General features: G+C 41.1%; 1 non-coding gene across 1 annotated transcript; it reads left to right on the top strand.

Annotated features, from left to right (window-relative positions):
• The first annotated feature begins 23861 nt into the window (after positions 1 to 23861).
• Positions 23862 to 23932, top strand: Trnaq-cug (transfer RNA glutamine (anticodon CUG)). The gene has a single exon. It is a non-coding gene; the product is annotated as a tRNA-Gln (tRNA).
• The last annotated feature ends 1285 nt before the right edge of the window (positions 23933 to 25217 follow it).

Raw genomic sequence — 25217 nt, 5'->3', positions numbered from 1 at the left:
TTAAAACGAAGAGAGGTACAGAAAAGCGTGTTATCCTTCTTAGCGCAACTAATACCCCGCTCTTCTTGTCAATTTCACTGCCTTTGCCATGAGCGGTGGACTGACGATGCTACGAGTATACGGTCTTGCTGAAAAATTGCATTGCGTTCAGTTTGGTTTAAGCGTGTTTTATTCAATTTTCTCATACACACGTTTCAAACAATAACAACATTAAGAACGTTAACAAGCAGATTGCTTATGGACACGTTCTTGAAATGATAATCAATACACATTCCGATAGCAAAACATGGCGAACAAGTGATAGCTTCAACACTTATCTTGATAATCTTTAATTATATTTTATACAAATAAGATGGAGAGAGACAGAGAGAGAGAGAGAGAGAGAGAGAGAGAGAGAGAGAGAGAGAGAGAGAGAGAGAGAGAGAGAGAGAGAGAGAGAGAGAGACAGGAGAGACAGAGAGACAAAGAGACAAAGAGAGAGAGAGAGAGAGAGAGAGAGAGAGAGAGAGAGAGAGAGAGAGAGAGAGAGAGAGAGAGAGAGAGAGAGAGAGAGAGAGAGAGAGAGAGGGAGAGAGAGAGAATGCCTGGCTACATCAATTGCGTTCAGTTTCATTCTGTGAGTTAGACAGATTGACTAAATGTTGTATTTTCGCCTTACGCGACTTGTTTCTGCTGCAATGGATTTGAATAATGCATCTGTCGTCAAGGTGACAGAGAAATAGCAGAGACGTAGATGAAGGTCTGGATGCAGCGTTGGAAGTGGAACCTGTTTTGTCACAATTGTTATTATGGAGAAAAAACAACAAGTCGCGTAAGGCGAAATTACTACATTTAGTCAAGCTGTGGAACTCACAGAATGAAACTGAACGTAGTCCGCCGCTAGTGCAAAAGGCAGTGAAAGTGACGAGCCTGTTTGGCGCGGTAGCGGTTGCGCTGTGCTTCTTAGCATGCTTTACTGTACCTCTCTTCGTTTTAACTTTGTGAGCGTGTTTTTAATCCAAACATATCATATCTATATGTTTTTGTGTGGTGTGTGTCCGTATGTACTTGCACTGGCGTCGGAAACGGGGGGGGGGGGGGGGGGGGGGGACAGCTGGTCCTGGGGTGGGGGGGGGGGGTGGGAGTGGGGGCAAACATGTCTTTTTGCCCCCCCCCCCCCCCCAACATTTAAGATGACAAAAATATTCAGAGAGAGAGAGAGAGAGAGAGAGAGAGAGAGAGAGAGAGAGAGAGAGAGAGAGAGAGAGAGAGAGAGAGAGAGAGAGAGAGAGAGAGAGAGAGAGAGAGAGAGAGAGAGAGAGTGAGTGAGAGAGAGAGTTAATAAACAAAATACTCCCCCCCACACACACACACACAAAAGTATATGGTCTCGCGTGCAAGAAATTTATAGCCCAGACTCCCCACCCATATCGCAACCCCGGCCATCTCCTCACGTGTCTCATCCCCTCTCCACTTGAATTTTTAGTTCATAAAAATAAAACATAAAGTTTCATTCGTGAAAATTATTTGTTGTGCCTTTCGTCTTTAAAGGGCCAAAAAGTAGCTTCCATTTTCCCTCTTTGCCATGCCTTTCGATCTATTTTGGTGACCTAGCCACATAGCATGGCAAAGATGAAAAATCAAAAATGTCTATGTGTCCCTTTAATACCTGTAATTAGAATTTTGAGTTGGGAATACTCAAGAAGAATCATTACATTTTTGAAGATTATATATAATTTTTGTCTTTGAACATTTAATTTCAATTTTGAGTTGAGAACAATAAAGAAGACATGTTCAATGTATGAAACGTATTACTTGTTGAGTTTGTGTTCATTGGGCGGGGGTATAAATATCAATTTCACTTAAGATTTAGTATCATTGTATCAAAATATTGTTCCATATACATACAGACATACACACAGACAGACGGACAAAGTGAATCCAGTATACCCCCTCCAACTTAATTGGGCTGGGGTATAAATATCAATATCACTTAAGATTTAGTATCATTGTATCAAAATATTGTTCCATATACATACAGACATACACACAGACAGATGGACAAAGTGAATCCAGTATATATACCCCCCTCCAACTTCGTTGGGCAGGGGTATTCATATTGTTGTATATCTGACAACATTTCACGGGTGAAGCAAGTTTACCTTTAGTAAAGTTTCAGAACAATCATGTAAATTAGTAAGCTTTCAGAACAATCACGTATGAGGGCTTACATGATTACGATGAAATAAATAGTAGACTTTCAGAACAATCATGTAATAGTCACTTTTCAGAACAATCAAGCGTAACACACGTGCAAAACGTAGTGATATTGACACGCCAGATTAGCGCGGTAGCGTATTGTGCTAAGCAGGAAAGCGCGCTTTTCTGTATTCTTGTTAACTTTCTGAGCTTGTTTTGAATACAACCTATCATATCTATATGTTTTTGGAATCAGGAAATGATAAAGAATAAGATGAAATCATTTATGGATCGATTTCTTAAATTTTAATCGTAAGACTAATTAATCTATTTTCGTTAATTGTGATCACATTTTAAGAGTAAACATGACATATGTATACATTTTTAGATTCAGAATGTGATGAAGAATACGATGCAATCAATTTTAAATCTGTTTGCGAAAAATCGATTTTAATGACAACTTTAATGAGCAAACTCATTAATTAAATTTTAAGCCTCCAAACTGAAATGCAATAACAAAGTCTGGGCTTCGTCGAAGATTACTTGACCAAAATGTCAACCAATTTGGTTAAAAAATGAGAGCGTGACAGTGTCGTCTCAACTTTCACGAAAAGCCGGATATGACGTCATCAAAGACATTTATCAAAAAAATGAAAAAACGTCTGGAGGTACTATACTTAGGATCTCTCATGTCAAGTTTCATGAAGATCGATCCAGTAGTTTTCTCTGAATCGCTCTACACACACACAGACACACACACATACACCACGACCCTCGTCTCGATTCCCCCCTCTACGTTAAAACATTTAGTCAAAACTTGACTAAATGTAAAAAGCAGCTGGTTTTGTTGTTGTTGATCTAAACCATGCATCAAATAAAACACCCTGCTTACTCGTGAAATGCCTCCGGTTTGCCGAAACTACAATTACTTTGCCGAAACTACAATTACTTCAAAGTTGGTATGAACTTGAAAGGGAGTGAGCGGTGACTCTTCCGCTTTATGTCTGACGAATTTGTTAGTGTAGGGTTTGTTGACTGTCAAACTGACTCCTGTCCAGAAAGCCCAAATACAATGTCACGTGAGTTCTGTCACAGTCGTATGTATATATATGTATTATCTTTACTCACAAAACATATGTACGTGTGAAAAGGTCACTAAAAGTCCTAAATGAGTTTTAGATGACATTTGAGCCACTGGGGTCACAATGGTTACGGTGTTATTGCAAATGAAAACTTTACGGATGAGATGTTTAATGTATTCCGCGTGCAAACACATGTGCTAAAAGCATACTTCTTCTTTGACACATAACAAAAATCAACACAAAAAAAGCCTGACTGCTTGGCGTGAAGATAAGTATTTTTTGTAGAATTAATTTTGCAGATTGACAAAGGCGTCACTTATGTAATGAAATCATCAAATATGTCTATAGTGCTTCACATAGCCATGACCCACCATCACATTTTTGGGGGGGGGATTTACCACTAGTTTTTCTGGAAAGCCCATTTAGTATGAAGACTCATGGCACTTGTTTGCCATCTGAGCTCCTGCATTTTCTTTAGTTATGCCCTTATATGTAACCCTGCCCCCAAGGTGCTATTGAAGAATGGGGGTAGGTCTCATCTGAAGCCCTTTTCACGACCTAAAACTGGCCTATATAAACAAAAATGCTACCAATGGAAAGGAAATTGATGCACTGATATTGTTACATTACATTACATTATAATTCTGGCAGCAAAATTTGTTACTTCCGGTTTTTATCACCATCTTAACCAATATTTCGGAGAAAAAAATGAAGCATCAACCGTTCCCCGTGGGGTCGTCCAAGGATGCAATATGATTGTATCAATAATGTGTACTCTACTCTTTTTTTGGATTTGCATGTGATTAGTAACAATGCTATATTTGTTTGTTTGTTTGTTTGTTTGTTTGCTTAACGCCCAGCCGACCACGAAGGGCCATATCAGGGCGGTGCTGCTTTGACATATAACGTGTTCCACACACAAGACAGAAGTCGCAGCACAGGCTTCATGTCTCACCCAGTGACATTATTCTGACACCGGACCAACAAGTCCTAGCACTAACCCCATAATGCCAGACGCCAGGCGGATCAGCTACTAGATTGCCAATTTTAAAGTCTTAGGTATGACCCGGCCGGGGTTCGAACCCACGACCTCCCGATCACGGGGCGGACGCCTTACCACTAGGCCAACCGTGCCGGTACAATGCTATATGCAGTTTTGCAAAAAATACACATCATTAAAGTTCTGAGTTGCAATGATTGGTCAGCAGTTTCAGACCATCTGTTGCTGAAAAACAAGTAGGACAGCAATGTACAGAAGTCACACAAATACTGGTCCAGTTCCATCAAAACATCCGCTAGTAGTGCTAACCCATTCACTGATCAGTCCAGATGCTGATCATCCTCACTACGAGCTGCTGAGGATGTCGACCGGTTCAACTGGCAAGATGTCTGATGCACACCACTCAATCTCCAGAGCCCCTTCCTCTCCAGCCTTCCACCCTCTGCGAATAGGACCTGGCATTCAGGAATGAACACATGAGGTGGAAAACCTGAAGGCGGACCACCAATTGTTGAAGCGTTGATCTTGCCAAACAATCATGTAGGCTTTCTTTGCCACTGCCAAGTCGAACGTGACCAAGGTCCACTCCTGGTCCACTTCTTTGGTTGCGCACTGTGACAGATGAAGAATGTGCTGAACTGTCGCGTTGTCAGTGACTGGATGGAGGACTGGAGGCATGTAGTCAACAACGGACTGCTCTTGTATGGCTTGCACTTCTCTCCCAGTTAGTGATATCCATCCTGCCCATCCTGGAATGTGCTGGTCATCCGCACACTTACGCCGAGCAAGGATCCAGAGAAAGTCAGAGAGTGAAGCGTGAGTCACAACTTCTGGCACAGAAATAGTTGTGTCCACCAAGGTGAGCTTAGGCTCCACTTTCTGCTTTGCATAGCAAGGAGGGAGATCTTCAGGGCTGAACTCAACACTGTCACGGCTTTGCTCAGGACGCGCATCTCCTGTAGGTGGGACTGATTCAGAGACCTCCTGAATGATAATGCCGTGTGCGGAATGTGTTGTACCAGATCTCGAAACTGTTTCTTCCTGCAAGTCAAAATTATCCCAACAGAAGTGGGTCACAACATTGTTCTCTGGACAAATGGTAGTTGGCAGCAGGCTGCTGTTTTGCATGAACTGGTGACACACGGCAGTTTTCATCTGCAGTACGCCTCCCTGGGATATACAGTGCCCGAAACGATTCAGCATGCTGAGCAACTCTGCAGTTCCTGTCAGATGTCTGACTGCTGTTGCGAGCACAATGTGTTAGGGCATTTTCCACTCGTTGTTCGATGCGGCATAGCAGATGTCCTGTGCTATTGACAGCCCGATCCTCTCCTTTCTGTCTGAGGTTTCTTTTCGCCCAGAAAGCATGACCTTCAAGAAATTCAGCAGGACTGGAGGTGGCAGGATCTTCTGGGATGCAATGAATGAGACCGGTGGTGGCCAGGGACATTCTTCTGCTGAACGGTATGCCTGGATGATCAAACGCCTCAAGATATGGGCCGCCTCTTCTAGTCTCCTCTTATCAGATGCTGCCGCCTCAAAGGCTTGTTCAACAGCCTGCCCAACTAGCAACTCTGAGGAATAGACAAGCTCACTCCAAAAATTTGGCCTCCAAAATTTCAGACTCTCACCAAAATGGCCAACAATTTTCTTCTTCAGGTGATGAGTTTGGAAATCAGGGTTGTAAACGTCAGGGTGTTTGTCCTGCATATAGGTGCAGTATCTCTCCCGCAGCATGGTCATACGTTCAACGTGGTGCCTGTTGATGATTGCATCTTCAATGTAGTTGCAGATGTACTGAAAAGCATCTGAGCATGCCTTCATATGTTCTTTGGAAGTTGCCTCTCGCTGTTCATGCCTCTTACGACTGCGCACAAGATCACGTCGGCATGACTCATGAAAGTATGCTTCTCTTGCCAAGAGATCCACCTGCACTCGTGCCATTAGTTCAACATCTTGTTTCTCACTTGCTGCCGCCTTGATAGCCTCCTCGGCAGACTTTGTTTCACATCTCACAAGTTTCTCAAGATGTGCCTTGCCACAGGGCCGGACTAGGCAAAGAGGAGGGGTTTTTTTGCCAGTGGTGGTCCAGGGGGATGTTCCTCTGCCCCTTGTGGGGGTCAGGGGCTTCGCCCCCTGAAGCTGAAGGGTAGGTCATATTCTGAGATAGGAAAATCGTCGCTCCTTGCATGAAACGGCATAAAATAAACAATAATATATTGTTTTTAAATAAGTGAGGTACATGTTTAGGCTGGGGGGGGGGTTGCGCAACCCCCAACCCCCCCCCCCCCCACCCCCACCCCCGGTAGTCCGGCCCTGTTGCCACTTCGTGCCCTCTTGTACTTTTGGTCACAGATTATGCACCAGTCACGAGGAAAAAGCGTTCTGGTAGAGTCTCCCATTTTACGTCGTTTTTTCCGGGATGTTGAGGGCTGATCTGTGTCGCTATCATCACGCACATCCTCAGGGCTGCTTTGCTGGTCATCATGACTTCTCTTTCTCAAATATTTCAAGTTTGTGAATGACTGGTAGCAGCGTCTATGAAACCCATGAAGAGTATCATCTAGTATGTCAGGGAACGCATCCAGGACTGCTGCACATTTTGAATCAAGTCTGCTGTCCTACGCAGGCGGCAACATTCCACAAGTTTCTCTTTTGTCTGCTGACTAAGTGGCTTCACTGCTGGGTCAAACCTGACCTCAGGGCAGTGGATGATACACACCTTTTGTGCAGTTTCTGTCCGTCTTGGCTTTTTCTTGCGCTTGAAAGATACTGGTCGTTCGTCACTCATTCTGATGTATTATATCTTCAGTGCATCAGACGAAAGAAGTATGATCTGCAACAAAAATCTCCTGCGAGTTGAAGAGAGGTGCTGTGTTGAGGGGGAAGTTCCTACTGCTCATTAGGGGACAAAATACTATATTACCAAAACGTAATACAAGTATGATGATGAGTTTAGATTTTCTATTAAAAAAACAGAAAAACATCCCCATCCTTAGAAATCAAAGTGCAGAGCCGACTCGATAAAGATGTATCTGCGGCTATGCAAATCCACATCACAATAAAATGTCATAATTATGCTGAAAATGTTTATCATAATAATAATAACTTACAGCTTCCACATTGAAACAAAACCAAATGATTATTGATATTATTATGGATTATGTGATGCTAATTCTAGCCCTGCCCCGAGAGGTCAAACATAGGGCCCAAAGAGGGAACATTTGCTTACCGGAAGCGTATGTGGAAAACACAATGAAAAGCATAATGAAACAAAAAACTCAATATATGACAACACTGATATACTGCCTTACTGACAATATAAAAACATTATAAATTAAATCATTTGTGTGGCTGTTGTGAGCTTCTGACTAACCCTACCCCCAAAAGTTAAATATAGGGTGCAAAGAAGGAAAATCCGCCTATAAAGTGTGATATATCTGAAAAAAATGCAGGAGCTCAGATGGCAAACAAGTGGACTTTGACTTCTGGTATGAAATCCTTCCAGGAAATCCAAGTGAGAAATCCCCCCCCAAAAATGTGACCTTTCACTATGGCTATGTGACGCTATACTAGCTGTGGGCAGGAATCAGCCAGGCTGTTGATGTTAGCTGTGTGTCCAAGCGTACAGATATGTGCTGGTCTGCAGGATCGGTCACACGGAAAGGAAGCCTTTTTTCTTTCTTTTGGTTTTGTTAAGTAGGTTATTATTTAATCAAAATTGACTTCGCGAAGTCTACTTCACGAAGCTCGTTGCACGGGCTTTGGCACTCAAGTTTTGTAAAAAAAAAAGAAAAAAGAAAAACAAGAAGCCTTTGCGAAGTCTTCGCGAAGTGAACTTCAGGCTTAATCAAGGACAGCCTTTTACACTTGTCACCACAACTTCAGGCTTAATCAAGGACAGCCTTTTACACTTGTCACCACAACTTCAGGCTTAATCAAGGACAGCCTTTTACACTTGTCACCACAACTTCAGGCTTAATCAAGGACAGCCTTTTACACTTGTCACCACAACTTCAGGCTTAATCAAGGACAGCCTTTTACACTTGTCACCACACATGGGGGCTTGATGGAGTTGCCGACTTTTGCTGGCTGTGAATGTGCAATCCATTGAACAATCCACGGATCTCCGACTTTGTGAATTATCATACTCAGTTGTATCGCTTTGCCAAAAAACAACTGATCCAAAGAGTAAGCGGTCATTAGTTCAGACCTTTTCTTCTTCTTCTTCTTCTTCTTCTTCTTCTGAGGTCAAAACGACTCGGGATGCTGATTTATTCCACAATCAACCATAATATTATGGATGCACCAGACAACCTACAGAAGCACAAAAGAAGGTGTTTTTGTTTTGTATTTAATTTTTTGTCAGGCTATTCGGAACTTTTGTGCAAGTTGTATTTGTTAAAGAAACTGCTTGCTTTCTTTGTCGTTGTAGTCTTTGTCGTATTGTTTTTGCAAATGCTTTAAAGTAACAATAGGGGTCCTGATTTGGCCTATTATGGTCCGCTGGACCCGAAAAGCAACAGCTAACTAACTAACTAAGTAACAATAAGCAGCCGGTCCTATTCCTTTTTGAATACTCCGAAGCAACAAAGAGATTCACAACAGCTTTCGCTTCGAATAACACTTTCAATGCTGCTTGTTTTTCTGTCTTTTGAAAAAAAACCAAAGCAAACAAAGACTCACAAAGACTTTTTCCCTTCAAAAATTATGCTGATTGCTTGGGAATAGATCAAAGGATTGTAAAGTAAAAACTTCAAAGACACACAGACACACACACATACACCACGACTGTGCATGCCGATGTGGCATGCATTCACCTATTTTTTTTTTATTGTGAATACGTTTGCTTCAGGCAGGTTTCACAATCTTCAATCACAGACTTCCTTTCTTTTCAACAAAATCAATCTTGACAGAGACCTTTGAAATAGTGTTTTTATTAAAGCCTTACATCCTCCTGGATGGAATCAAGACAAAAACTTGTATGCAGACGCATTCTTGTCGACATAATGTGATATCTTGTTACAGTAAGGGAAAGTCGCCAATCCCGGAACAGTCGGGTAACTTGGAACACCTCAATATGCGATCAACGGGAAACAAATCATGAACAATTGTTTTGCAGAAATGTCTAGTGACTTTCCTTGATGTTATTCCAGCAAGAAAAATAGCAACCGCGGCAAAACAAAAAAAGAGGTACGTTTTTTAAACTTTTCTTCCTTCTTCTCCTTATTTCGACCGTCTACAATTCGTAGTATTACTCTTTATCTAAATACGTTCACATAAAATATTGATTGCTGTGATAAACCTTCATGGATTTGCAATAATTTTAACGGAGACAAAAATTTGAAACGTCACGTGTATCCAACAGGTTAACTCAAAATCCATGCAGGTGCCATGCGGCAAAGATGGAACACATAAGAGAGGCAAACATGGAACAGTGTTCCAGCTTTGCCGCATTCTGTTCCATCTTACCCTCATCAAACAATAAACTGAACACTGCTGTTTTATTCACGTATTCAATTCTCTTTTTGGTTTTGTTGTGTTTTTACCTTCTATAAGTTTTATTGAATGATTGATTGATTTGTTTGACAGTATTGTGGAACCTGGACGGTGGTTACCAGAAGAAATGGGCTACGCTTTGTCAGCAGTGAGAAATGGAGATATGGTGTTCCTGTCACAACGCTTAAAAGACGTAAAGAAGGAAACAACAAAATAAAACAAGTCGCGTAAGGCGAAAATACAATATTTAGTCAAGTAGCTGTCGAACTCACAGAATGAAACTGAACGCAATGCCATTTTTCAGCAAGACCGTATACTCGTAGCATCGTCAGTCCACCGCTCATGGCAAAGGCAGTGAAATTGACAAGAAGAGCGGGGTAGTAGTTGCGCTAAGAAGGATAGCACGCTTTTCTGTACCTCTCTTTGTTTTAACTTTCTGAGCGTGTTTTTAATCCAAACATATCATATCTATATGTTTTTGGAATCAGGAACCGACAAGGAATAAGATGAAAGTGTTTTTAAATTGATTTGGACAATTTAATTTTGATAATAATTTTTATATATTTAATTTTCAGAGCTTGTTTTTAATCCGAATATAACATATTTATATGTTTTGGGAATCAGCAAATGATGGAGAATAAGATAAACGTAAATGTGGATCGTTTTATACATTTTTATTTTTTTTTACAATTTTCAGATTTTTAATGACCAAAGTCATCAATTAATTTTTAAGCCACCAAGCTGAAATGCAATACCAAAGTCCGGGCTTCGTCGAAGATTACTTGACAAAAATGTCAACCAATTTGGTTGAAAAATGAGGGCGTGACAGTGCCGCCTCAACTTTCACGAAAAGCCGGATATGACGTCATCAAAGACATTTATGAAAAAAATGAAAAAAACGTTCGGGGATTTCATACCCAGGAACTCTCATGTCAAATTTCATAAAGATCGGTCCAGTAGTTTAGTCTGAATCGCTCTACACACACACACAGACACACACACACGCACACACACACGCACATACACCACGACCCTCGTTTCGATTCCCCCTCGATGTTAAAATATTTAGTCAAAACTTGACTAAATATAAAAAGAAGAAGTAAAGTGCACAGGAAGACCTTAACTAGCTAATAACATTTATGAAGCTGAGATAAATTTGCCAACGTCAACCCAATCGTTGTTTTGTACACTGGACTTGGAGATTCTGTCATTATGATTGCTTGGTTTCAGCAGCAAATATAAGCCTACCTGCCGCTGATGTCCTGCAACGCACAACCACAAACATCACGAGAAAAAATCATCACATCTTCTCCTTACAAGCAAAAGCTGTAGATTTCCCCTGCAAAAGGGAATGCAGGTCAACAGAAGAGAGGAAAGAAGGAAGCTGCAAAATCCTCTGCTCAGAAAAACAAGTGGGGAACATCTTCTGCTCAGAGGAAGAAAAGGGGAACATTCTTAACGATACGTTCTATCCTGGAGGCAAGCACTTGGTACTGCTTCATGTGTGGCACCAACTCCCCTGAGGACATGATACAGTGACAGAAGTGCACACAGTGGGCACACGAGGACTGCGCTGACAGCAGAGGACAAGAGGACGTTGTCTGCGAAATCTGTACAAGTTTAGTACATTTTTTTGTCTGCGAAATCAGTTCTTAAATCTGTTCTTAGTTATTTGCTTTCAGACTTTATGCGTATTGATTTTTACATTTAGTCACTTGGGCAGGTAGCCCTTTTATATCTGTTTGTCAACTGAAGAGGGGTACAAATGAAGCTACGAAATCTCGTGGTACTGCTTCATGTGTGGCACCAACTCCCCTGAGGGCATGATACAGTGCCAGAAGTGCACACAGTGATCACACGATGACTGCGCTGACAGTAGAAGACAAAAGGACATTGTCTGCGAAATCGGGTCTTATCTTATTTTTTATTTTATTTTTTTAAGGTTTTGTTTCTCAGTTTTGTTTTATACCTAGCCCTAATTTATCTTTTTTTCACATTTTAGGCTTACATTGTTTTCCGATTTGTTATTTCCTTGGTGAAAATCACAATATGATGTGGGAATAAAAACAATTTAAATAAAATGTCTCAATCAAAATGTTATGGCGTTTTTATTTCTCTTGTGTGTGTGGCCATGGCAAAGTGTACTTTTGTGCGTGTGATTGAGAGTGTGTAGGTGTATATGTGTGTATGCGAGACACAGACAGAGCTAGAAAGAGAGTCAGTGTGTTTTTGTATGTGTTCCAAGTTTGACGACACAGTGTTCCACTTTACACACCCATGCGTCCAACCTGGAACAGATGCAGACATTTTTATAATGATCAGTCTGATGAGTTGCGTGACTTTTATTTTATTTTATGTTGTTCGTTTATTTACTAATAGACTCTAGTATATGATAATATAAAGAACGCTTTGCAATATCCATTTTGTTGTCTGGTACGGTTGTTTCTCCTTAACTGTTCCGGGTTTGGCGACTATCCCCTACTCTATCAAACAAAGGGATAGACCTAAACAGAATTAGATAACCATTTATTCAAAGAATATTGTCCAGAGGCTTTAATAAATTAAGCAATAACAATGCAAGCAAAATATCGTTTCCGAGCTCAGTGAAAAAAGCAGCAAATTATGGGAATTCCGGTCTTCTAAACTGCTATTTTGCTGTGATGCACGTCATGAGCATACCTTCAAAAAGTAACAATGTTAATTGGGGGCTGGGCCGCTATTGCGCGGGTCCGCTATTGCGCGGGGCCGCTATTGCGCGAATCTAACCCTAACCCTAACCCTAAAGATTCGTGCAATAGCGGCCCCGCGCAATAGCGGCCCGCGCAATAGCGGGCCGACCCCGTTAATTGCACTCCATTTCTCTTTTTTTCTTTAAAGTAGAATCATTGACCAATAAAAAAACCGATCTTGGAAAAAAAGTTGCATATTCTTAGAAATAAATACCTGAAAATGTAACCCTACCCTCTAAATTGTGACATCATGACAGCGAAAAAAATACCGAACAAGTCATGTGAAGCGATAATAAAACATTAAGTTGGTTTGAAACTAAAAGATCAACATTGGAATCAGGGACGAGTCATTAACAATGCTAGTGCGATTTGGCTTGCCGAAACCAGAAGACCGAGACGGGTTGCCTCCGCGATGCATATGAACAAAAAAGGCGATTTTTCTCATTTGAGCAGATATTCACACTAAGCATGACATATCTGTTTATACATTGGGATCCAGGAAATCGAAAGGATACAATGCAATGACTTTTGAATCTGTAATCAAAAGTGTTATTATTATTTGCAATTTTTAGAATGTTATGTAACAAATTTAATAATACAATTCTGAACTTTCATAACTTGACAAAATGTAAAACAAGTCGCGTGAAGCGATATATAAACCTGTAGTCAATCTATAGGCATCAAATTGAAGGATAAACTCATAAAAACAGTCATCGGCGAGACTAAATTCAGATAGTCTCGGTTAACCATACCCGAAAACCGTCACGGGTCACACTCGTCTCCGCGAAGCATACTCAACCTGTTTTCTTTCATTCTGAACGCGTTTTTAAAGTAAACATTACATATGTATATATATTTTAAATCAGAAAAAGATAAGAAGTACAATGCAGTAATGTTTGAATCTGTAATGAAATATTTGAAATTGATGACAATTTTAATGAGCGAACTTATTCGCTTATTTTCAAGCTACTGAGCTCTAATGCAATATCAAAGTCCCGACTGAGTCAAAGATTACTTGACAGTTCCGCCCCAACTATCACAAAAACGGAAAAGACGTCTTCAAAGACTGTGGCAGAGTACCTTAACGCAGTCCTAGTATAGTATATCCACTACAGACTGAACTGTGGCATAGTACCTGGACGCTGTCCCAGTATATCAACTACAGACTGAACTGTGGCATAGTACCTGGACGCTGTCCCAGTATATCCACTACAGACTGAACAGTGGCATGGATGCAGTCCCAGTATATCCACTACAGACTGAACTGTGGCATAGTACCTGGATGCAGTCCCAGTATATCCACTACAGACTGAACTGTGGCATAGTACATGGACGCAGTCCCAGTATATCCACTACAGACTGAACTGTGGCATAGTACCTGGACGCAGTCCCAGTATATCCACTACAGACTGAACTGTGGCATAGTACCTGCACGCAGTCCCAGTATATCCACTACAGACTGAACTGTGGCATAGTACCTGGACGCAGTCCCAGTATATCCACTACAGACTTAACTGTGGCATAGTACATGGACGCAGTCCCAGTATATCCACTACAGACTGAACTGTGGCATAGTACCTGTACGCAGTCCCAGTATATCCACTGCAGACTGAACCTTAATTGGCACAAGAATCAGAGAGGAAGAGGTAACCTTAGCCAATGGTGAAAAGGTGGTTAACAACAACCAAGGGCTGTTCTCTGTTTCTGAGTCTTGCCATTTCCACTTGAACATCAGCGCACACTTTGATCTTTTTTTTTTTAATCCAAGTTTAGGAGATGCAGACCATTGAGAGTGTTGGCCCTACTTCGAGCAAGATGAGATCATCACACCCTAAAAGTGTGCACAGTTTTAGAGGTCTAGCTTGAAAAACATCAGAGATAACCCCAACGTTAAGGTTTTTTGTCTACGGACATGGGGACGGACACATGTGAATCCTAATGCTCACCATTACTCAGGCAGGGGCGGACGAGGGGGGGGGGGGGCCCAGGGGGCACGTGCCCCCCCCCCCGAAAAAATTGAAAAAAATTGGAAAGCTGATTATATGACCATTTCTAAGTTCAAATGGCACCAGATGGCACCATTTTGCTTCTTTGGGCCAAAAAATTTTCCGGGGGGACATGCCCCCGGACCCCCCTAGCAAATTCGGGCGCTTCGCGCCCATCACATTCACTTTCGATTCAAAGTGCCCCCCCCCCCCCCTTACAAAGGAACTGATCCGCCCCTGTCAGGTGAGTCAAAAACACTGCCCTAAAGTTTGGCATTTGGAAAGTTAAAACAAGTCGCGTAAGGCGAAATTACTACATTTAGTCAAGCTGTGGAACTCACAGAATGAAACTGAACGCACTGCATTTTTTCACAATGACCGTAGTCCGCCGCTCGTGCAAAAGGCAGTGAACTGACGAGCCTGTTTAGCGCGGTAGTGGTTACTCTGTGCTGCAGAGCACGCTTTTCTGTACCTCTCTTCGTTTTAACTTTGTGAGCGTGTTTTTAATCCAAACATATCATATTTATATGTTTTTGGAATCAGGAACCGACAAGGTATCAGATGAAATAGTTTTTAAATCGATTTCGAAAATTTTATTTTTATCATAATGTTCATATTTTTAATTTTTAGAGCTTGTTTTTAATCCGAATATAACATATTTATAGGTTTTTGGAATCAGAAAAAAAAGAAAAGTAGATGAACGTAATTTTGGATCGTTTTATAAAAAAATATTTTTAATTACAATTTTCAGATTTTTAATGACCAAAGTCATTAATTAATGTTTAAGCCTCCCAGCTGAAATACAATACCAAAGTCTGGCCTTCGTCGAAGATTGCTTGGCCAAAATTTCAATCAATTTTATTAAAAAAATGAGGGTGTGACAGTGCCGCCTCATCTTTTACACCCTACGGAAGCCAAACGACAACATTACCAGACAGGCCCTGGATTGGAACCCACAGGGAAAGAGAAAAGTTGGGCGGCCAAAGCAGACCTGGAAAAGATCAATAGAAAGTGAGGCAAAGGCAGCTGGCACGACATGGCCCCGACTGAAAGGAGCTGCCCAGAACCGGGTGCGTTGGCGAGGAGTTGTTGCGGCCCTATGCTCCACAGGGAGTCTACAGGAATAAGTCAAAGTCAAGTCAAAGTCATTAATTAATTTTTAAGCCTCCCAGCTGAAATACAATACCAAAGTCTGGCCTTCGTCGAAGATTGCTTGGCCAAATTTCAATCAATTTTATTAAAAAATGAGGGTGTGACAGTGCCGCCTCATCTTTTACAAAAAGCCGGATATATGACGTCATCAAAGACATTTATTCAAAAAATGAAGAAAAAAAGTCTAGGCATATCATACCCAGGACCTCTCATGTAAAATTTCATAAAGATCGGTCCAGTAGTTTACTCTGAATCGCTCTACACACAGACACACACACACAGACACACACACAGACACACACACACACACACACACACACACACACACACACACACACACACACACACACACACACACACACACACAGATACACATACACCGCGACCCTCGTCTCGATTTCCCCTCTATGTTAAAACATTCAGTCAAAACTTGACTAAATGTAAAAAGGGAGAAGCATACAATGACAATCCTCTCTGCACCATTATCTAACCCTCAAACCAAAGTTAAACCAACCGTTACTAAAAACAAACAAATAAAATGGCACTGTTTAAACTAGTTCAAATGGATTTATTTAATTAGAATTTTTATTGTCTTGTTTATAAAAAAAAAAAGTGTAATACTGCACTAATTTATGTAAATAATCCTCCTCTACCTTATACACAAAACGTGCAAACAAAAAACCCAATGAAACTATCCACACAAAAAATGATCAAAAGACGTTGCAATAAGACTATCGGCGTGCAATTTTTGTTCTGATTATATTCAAAACCTTACCCTTAAATATCTTTCTTCGACTTCTACTGAATCAAACTTACGGATGTAAAAGAGGAATAACGACCGAATATCAAATGGTGTCTTTTCTTAAAAACATAAATAACAGTTATCTCTATAAACTGACTGTACCCTATCTATTCCACCCTCAAAACTTTATCAAAATAACAAACTATGACAACACGGTCTATGTCTGCAACAAAAGTTCTTTATCAACAAAATATATTAGCAAATCAACAAATACGGTATATTTATAAACTCGTAATTTACTGCGGGTTCTACGGTAGACAGTACAACAAACGCTCACTCACACAGGCAATTGGGAAGAGTTGCTAAAATAGAAATACAAACCCTGTTTGTCCGCGGATCTTGTTGGTTTCCTCGAATCGATGATTACCTTATAAGGTTCAAGAGAAAGGAGTCTTAACTATTCTCAAAAGGTCCTGTTTGATTAGCTAGCTTAGCTGACTTTGCACAAGAACGTTCTGGATTTAAATTATATTGAATCTACATGGATTATGTCGCTTATCACATACTGGCCCAACTGAGTAGCTTTAACCCCCTAACGCACACATGCCCTAAAACTGTCCCGCGGGGGTCCTGGGCGGTTTATAAAGGCAGGGAAGGCAAACACACACGGTGGACACACACGACTCGCGGCGCGGCACATACATATGGAAAGCCGTTTGGCTCATAACCTATACACGCGTAATAAATACTAAATACGCGCGTAATAAATACTAAATACGCGCGTAAGAAATTATTCGTACGCGCGTCAGAAATACAAGTATTTCTTACGCGCGTATGAATCATTTCTGACCCGCGTATTTAGTATTTATTACGCGCGTATTTAGTATTTATTACGCGCGTATGAATAATTTCTTACGCGCGTATGAATTATTTAATGTGCGCGTATTAAGTATTTATTACGCGCGTCATAAACCTTTCTTACGCGCGTGTTTAAATATTTTTTACGCGCGTAATAAATGTAGGAGTCACGTGGTTAAGCGACTCAAAAACTCGGACTGGGAATCCACATGAAAAACACTGGTCAGCGTCTTAAAGATATCAGCTTGAAAGCGTGTTTATTTTCAATAAAAGTCGGTTCAGGCAGCGCTGTAAACCAATATTTGTTATTTTGGTTCTTTCCCCATCACCAGCAGCTTCGTAAGAGTACTGTCGGATTGCATGTACCGGAGCAGAAAACGAATGGCTTTTTTATTTGAGTGAAACACATTTGTTGAGTTTGGCATTATTAAAAGCCAAAGAGCTATACCCACGGTAAACAAATGCTAGAATGAGTACACAGTGCAGTTAAACCAACGGCTCCCATAGTAGAGGTTAGGTTATTTCCGGGGCGTGGCTTCTTGACATGAAAAGCGCCGCAAAAAGAGTCTATCATTAGACGTTTTGCGAACAGAGTTCAACACCGTTGCTGAAAATCAAACCCTAGCTCGAACAGCACTGGAGAGGTAAGAATGTTATCAGCCGAAGTCGGTTCCTGTGACGTATTCACAGATCTCTGGTATTCCTCACGACCTACACCGAGATTTGTCGCTTTGCAAGTCGTACATTTTCCGATTCAAGTTTTACTGCACCGCTGACTTCTTCCGGCGTGTATGGATTATTGCTTCCGGCGTGTATGAAAACATTTATGACGCGCGTCCTAAATAATAAATACGCGCGTCACAAATGCTTTCATACGCGCGTCATAAATGATTTCATACGGGCGTCATAACTATTTAATACGCGCGTTATAAATATTTCATGCACGTGTAAGAAATAATTAATACACGCGTAATAAATATTTCATGCGCGTGTAAAAAATATTTAAATACACGTGTAATAAATAATTACACGTGTATTTAAACATTTCTTACACGCGCATGAAATGTTAATTACACGTGTATTTAATCATTTCTTACACGAGTATGAAATATTTATTACACGTGTATTTAATCATTATGCTATTCCATAGCATAAGAAAAAAGATAAATTACACGTGCAATAAGAAATAAATACACGTGTATTAATCATTTATTACGCGTGTATTTATGTTTTATTACACGTGTAATGGTTATGAGCCAAACGGCTTTCCATACATACAACACGCTACACGCCGGCTACGCTGCTCAATATATTCGAAAGCGCACGCGCAAACCCGGACAAATTGCTCTCGGCGGAGAGAACGTTCTTGACTTAAATGGGATTGAATCTACATGGATTATGTCGCTTATCAAGGGCGGATCAATTCACTTTGGAGGGGGGGGGGGGTTACAAAATGACTGCGAAGATACACGTTGACGGCGCCGAAGGCGCCTAAGCCTCTAGGGGGGTCCGGGGGCATGCACCCCCGGAAATTTTTTTTATCCAAAGAAGCAAAATAGAGCTATCTGGTGCATCCTGAGCCAATAAATTACCTCTTTTTGGGGTGGGTGGGGGGGGGGTTACGTAACCCGTGTAACCCCCCCCCCCCCCAGATCCGCCCTTGCTTATCACATACTGGTCTAACTGAGTAGCTTTAACCCCCTAACGCACACATGCCCTAAAACTGATGGGTGACACTAGCTAAACTATCACCACAATCAGGGGTCCATGAGTCACGGCACAGCATTAAAACACACAGGAGTTGGACGCTGCCCACCCGTTCACGGGTGACTGGAGCCTAAATCATACGTCTGCTCTTATGACGGCTTACGAGTGCCAAAACCTCATAATTGTAATTATCAAGGGAAAATTTCCCTTGATAATTACCATTTTCACGTGTTTATTGCTAATTTTCCCCGGAATAATTACTAACTTTCACCTGTTAATGACTAATTTTTAGTTTTGGCTCACTTCCTGACGGATTGCTTGTGCCAAAACTAACAAGAGGCGAAGCCTTCAAGGCTCCCGTAAGAAATCGACAAACAGTAACACCAGCTCAAATCACTCCGTCACACGCACATGCACGCCACACACACACACACACCACACACTCGGAGTTAAAACTAACGCATCATATTTACTCCATGTATGATTTTTAAAAGAAGTCAAACAGATAAATCAGCAGTAGATCTGCAGGTGCTGTGTTCATTTGGAAATCTACCATCAGCTTATCTGTCTTTTGCACTGCAGACACTAAGCAATAGGTATCTGTCTTTTCCACTGCTGTCCTTAGTCATATACTTTTCATCAAGACTTGTCACCATGCCGAGTGGATCTAAATTCGGAAGTCTTAATGTGGCTGAGGCATATCTGACATAGCGTCGATCTTGTTGTAGGTTAACCTCCTTTCTGAAACAAATGGCAAAATGCGATTAGTTATGATAGTGGGGCTCCTATGTTGCAAAATCATTCAAATCATGCAACAAACACCAAATTCAGCAAATATGAAGAGTTTTATGTGCTTAACAAAACCTGATACAGAGCCATCGCGAAAAATAAAAAAATGGGTAGTTTTTAAACAATTTTCAAAATGGCCGCCAGTGTAAACGGTTGGGTATGTTAGGCATATTTCACTTCATGTGATTAACAGCAAATTTGGCGTAAATGGACATTTGCTTTTGCTTAACAAAACCTGATACAGAGCCACCGTGAAAAAATTAAGAAATCAGTAGTTTTTTAACAATTTTCAAAATGGCCGCCAATAAAAGGGTATTTAGGCATTTGTGATGCTAAAAGACATTCTCTTGCAATAGAAACTAACACAAAAACATTTTTAAACAAAACAATACATGTATTGTTGGTGCAGAGAATGATTGGACGGTGTGGGTGGCAGGGTTGAAGAATTTGTGGATTACCTAAACTGTGCAAAAATAAATATATTGCACCAATTTTCATACCAAAACGAAAACATTCATTCCTGTGCTGTTGTATTCAATGTATGCTATTGAGGGCACTCAACTTGGCTAACTGGAACACTTTTAAGATAAAAGGTGGCCTTTACATGGGTTATTTGACCGCCGCCCAAATAAGGGTACCCCCAAAATAAAACTGATAAAAATGTAATGTATCAACTCAAAAGTCGACTAAAATTCATAATCGCTGTATTTCGAAAACGTTGTTTGTTCTCATGTGTTTACACAACTAGCACATTCCGGCAAGTGTCTATACTCAAAAGAAACTTTGGCAGTACTTGAAACAACCATCTGTCATAAATACATGCGAAGTCAAAAATATGTGGGATGTAAGTCAACAAACCTGTGGCAGTTTTTAAAATATTATTTCGTGAAGATTTGAAAGTGTACTCAAACGGTTGAACTACGCCTCGTGTGTAGAGACACATTCCTGAAAGTTTCAACGCAACCCACTGACTTGGTCATTGCTAAAATACATGTATGGATTTCAGTTGACTTGGGTATCCCTCAAATTTGACACATAAACATCTCATCCGTGAGATCGACACATACATCAGTAGGTACAATGGCACAACACTAGAAATATGCAAGATGGCGAAATAAAACAACCTGTTCTGGATGGATAATCAAGTTGACTTTCTCTTCGTATACAACAGTGACCCAGTTGTGCCTCAGGAATTGTCGTCGGCTTTGTTAGGCATATTTCACTTCATGTGATTAACAGCATGTAACGTCACAGCCAACGGCTTGCCGCCGCGGGGATTTTGAAGTCTCGCGTAGGATACGAATTTGGCCGCTTTTTGAGCATGCATTTTGTGTAAAATTAGACTGATGCAACACAAAACCTGTGATTTACTGTTCGGTTTTTGCATCTTTAGATGCTTACCTATATCATTAAATCAACCCCAACTGCTTTAGCTGACCTTAAAAAGAGCCTGTTATGGTCCTTTAAGTTACAATTTAGAATTGTGTGTAACCGACTTCAAGATGCAGATCAAAGGGACATTATCATGGCGGCTGAGGGATCAGTGAACTGCAAGCTGTCTGGACACCATTACAATTGCCTGCATCCCAACAATGAAGGTCGGGAATCATCCAAATGTGCAGATTCATTTCGAGATGCTGTATGAGGTTTTTCATTTGCTTCTGCTCATTGCTTTTCTTGAGTTCATGGAACCTGAACTACAATAACAGGTGTTGGCACGAGCAAAAGGCCGCCACCACTGTGAGTTAGAGATGAAGACATCATTGATAGCACAATGGACTCTTTCAATGTGGATCATCCACAACGAAGCGTCATCATCGTTACAGGCTTTGCCTCAATTTCTGTGTATATGTGATTCTGTTGCAACAATGTTTCAGTTGATAATATCATAAATGGTTTAAGTCACAGATATTGGCTTGATGAACATTAACTGATTATAAGTCCTATTATAATGTTAATTAGTGGTACAAAACAACAGTGAACGGAATGTGGGTGGAACACAATTTATTTATTTATTTATTTATATGGGAGATTTATATAGCGCTTGACGTTCTCTAAGCGCTTTACATATTACTTTCTGCCGTGTGAGATGAAATTGTTTACACAATATATCACGCATTCACATCGGCCAGTAAATGTCAAGCCATTACGGCGAATATTTACTTTTCACGGCCTATTATTCCAAGTCACACGGATATTTGGTGGACATTTTTTTTTTATCTATGCCTGTACAATTTTGCCAGGAAATACCTTTTTGTCAATCGTGGGATCTTTAACGTGCACACCCCAATGTAGTGTACACGAAGGGACCTCGGTTGTTCGTCTCATCCGAAAGACTAGCACTTGAACCCACCACCTGGCTGTTACAAATCAGTACAACTGTGTCATAAATTATGTTTTTCGCAGAACTTTGCAAATATCTACATCTTACATTGCTTCGTCGTAAACATTTGTATTTCCCATAGAGTAAACACGCCACAGTAGCCAGTGTAAACAAATCATTGATTGTTTGCAGTGATTCCGTTGTTAATGTTTCTGAATATAACCTAAACAAATGTTTGTTCAAGGGAGATAATTTGAAACAAAATTGTTTTTCCACTATAAAATGGCAGAAAAATTTCCTTCAAAATAAAAGTAAAAATAAGGAATTAAGATATCTGCACAAGTTGCCTACCTATCCGATAACATTGCTTTAAGTGATTATTTAAAAAATTGTTTTAGTGATTACATGTACCATCAAAATAATAAGAATATGAATAAGGAATTAAGCTTCTCTGCACATATCGTGTACCTAATTTAATCCGAGTGCAATTTGCGTAAGTGAAACTCAGTAAACATTAAGGAAGGCAATCAATAATATACGAATAAGGAAACTGTACATTCTAAAGGTTTAGTTACTATGTCAAACTGATTTAGTAGTGGGTGTAACAGACTTCAAGATGCAAATCAAAGGGACATCATCCTTGACACTGGCAGGGATGAGGTGGTGGCTGAGGGATCAGTGAACTGCATGCTCTCTGGACACCATTACAATTGCCCGCATCCCAACAAGGTAGGAAGTCATTCACATGTGCAGATTCATTACGAGGTGCTGTTGGAGGCTTTCATTGGCTTCTGCTCAACGCTTGTATTGAGTCCTTGGAACCAGAACAACAGTAACAGGGGTTGGCACAAGCAAAAGGTCGCCACCACTCATACTTATTGTTGGTGTCAGCCTATGGACACACAAACAATGCCACAACTTGGAAGGGGCAAGATGCACTATTCATGTTGTGCTTCAAATCAGATACTTATCTCCACCAGCTCAGGATACATTTTTGCTACATGCAAACTTCCAGGCGGCTAGTCATCGGTAAGCTTCGAAATCAGATAACTGGAAACAGCTTTTGTTTACATTGTACGTGTACTTTGATTGTTTTCAGTGACGTTTTATCTTTATTTGTCTTGATATAACCTTACAAATACCCCAAAGTGAATATAAATCGTGGAGTTTGTTTAAGGGAGATAATTTGAAACTATTTTTTCTACAATAAAATGGCATAGTGACCTCCTTCAAAATGAAAATAAAAAGAAGAAATTAGGATCTCTGCACATGTTGTCTACCGTATTTAATATGATTGCATTGCTTATAAGTGGAACTAATTTTCTGAAACAAAAATCAAGGAACACATTTAAATATGATACACAGAAGGAAACTGTATATACATATCATATGAAGAAATCTTTCAAATAAGACACAATGCAGACTAGAACCAGTTTTTAATAGTTTTTCAATGTGAGTTCTTTAAAAACAATAAAAAGATATGTTAGCCACATAATTGTGAAAGTTTGTCTTATGTTCTGAGAGTTCTAGAATGTAATGTCTACTCTGTCTATCTCTTTGTCTGTCAGTCCAATTTTACTGAGTAGGGCATTGTTGTCAGTTGTTCCAAAATATGTACATGACATACTTCATGGTAAACAAAAATGTGACGTTTTATGAGGCAATGCTAATTACATATATATAAAGCGAGGTTTACAAAATGAATATCAAAGAGAAAACTATCGCCTTTTACCAAGATAACCCTTGAGTAACAACAGACTGATATGATTCTCCGTCTGTCAGATATAAAGCAAACAGTTAAACATTCTGTTCTCAACATTCCCGTGGTGTAGCGGTAACACACTGCCTCCTGCAGGCAGAGTCCCAGGTTCGATTCCTGGCGGGAATCAGAGAATGCACAGTGGTCACAAAACTGGTAATACATGAGTGGACTTTGACTCAACAAGACAGATCAAAACACAAAAGCAAGACATTTCAAGAAAAATAACAAGCCTAACTCGCACTAACAATCGGTGTAAAGAGGTGACGTGCTGTGTCAAACATTTCACACGGCACCCGATTGAAATAAGAAGAACAAGAACAAGAAGAACAAGAATTGAATCCGCCACATATACTGTTCAAAAAAAGAAACGCATAGCTTGTAATATTTGGTTAATTTAGTTATATGGCTACAAGGATATCCACCAAACTGCAGAAAATGTTTATCTGGTCGTCGACCTTTCGTCCATTGCCACAAGTGAGCTCTGCACGTGACGCATGCGTTATCAGTGGCTACAATGTCAAAATTGCTCATTTGGCATGACCACTCGTCATGCTTCAGTGTAATCTCGTGAAACTCGGGGAATATTGAGCTCTCACCATGTCTTCCAAAACCCATAAAAGCGGATTGTTCGCCACAAAGAAATCAGACGACAATTCAGCGACGAAAGATGGCCCGATTGAGCAGAGAAGACCGCCAAATTGCATTGGGTCGTTTACAAGCAGGCCAAAGTCAAAGTGCAAACGCCAGGCACTTCCACGTGCCCCAGAGCACCATCAGTAGACTGTGGGTCAGGTTTCAAGCCACTGGCTCCGTTGCTGACTTGCCACGAGCGGGAAGACCAAGGGCGACAACTGCTGCTCACGACCGCTTCATACGGCTCCGCCACCTCCGGAATCGTTTCCTGTCGGCCTCATCTTCTGTCCAGGCTCTCCCCGGGCCACACCGATTATCGGACCAGACCGTGCGGAACCGCCTGCATGAAGCTGGTTTGAGAGCTCGCAGACCTCACAGAGGAGCTGTCCTCACCCGCCGCCATCGCCAGAACCGAGTGCAGTGGGGCAACCAGCACCTTCGCTGGACCGTCCGGAATCACTGGAGACACGTGTGGTTCAGCGACGAGTCCTACTTCCTGCTCCAGCGACATGATGGTCGGAGGAGGGTCTACCGGAGAGTAAACGAACGTTACGCGCCCAACTGTGTGGATGAGGCACCCGTTCATGGTGGTGGAGGCGTCATGGTGTGGGGGGCGATCAATACCGCTGGAAGGAGCACCCTGGTGCACGTCCAAGGGCGCATAACTGCCCAGCGATACGTGGAGGAAATTCTGCGCCCACACGCCCTTCCTCTTCTGACTGACCAGGATGCCATATTCCAGCAGGACAACGCTCGCCCGCACACAGCACGACTCACC

Source organism: Littorina saxatilis, linkage group LG3, assembly GCF_037325665.1.
Source record: "Littorina saxatilis isolate snail1 linkage group LG3, US_GU_Lsax_2.0, whole genome shotgun sequence".
Taxonomy (NCBI): domain Eukaryota; kingdom Metazoa; phylum Mollusca; class Gastropoda; order Littorinimorpha; family Littorinidae; genus Littorina; species Littorina saxatilis.
The sequence above is the reverse complement of the archived record's forward strand: the minus strand, read 5'-3'. Positions and strand labels throughout refer to the sequence as shown.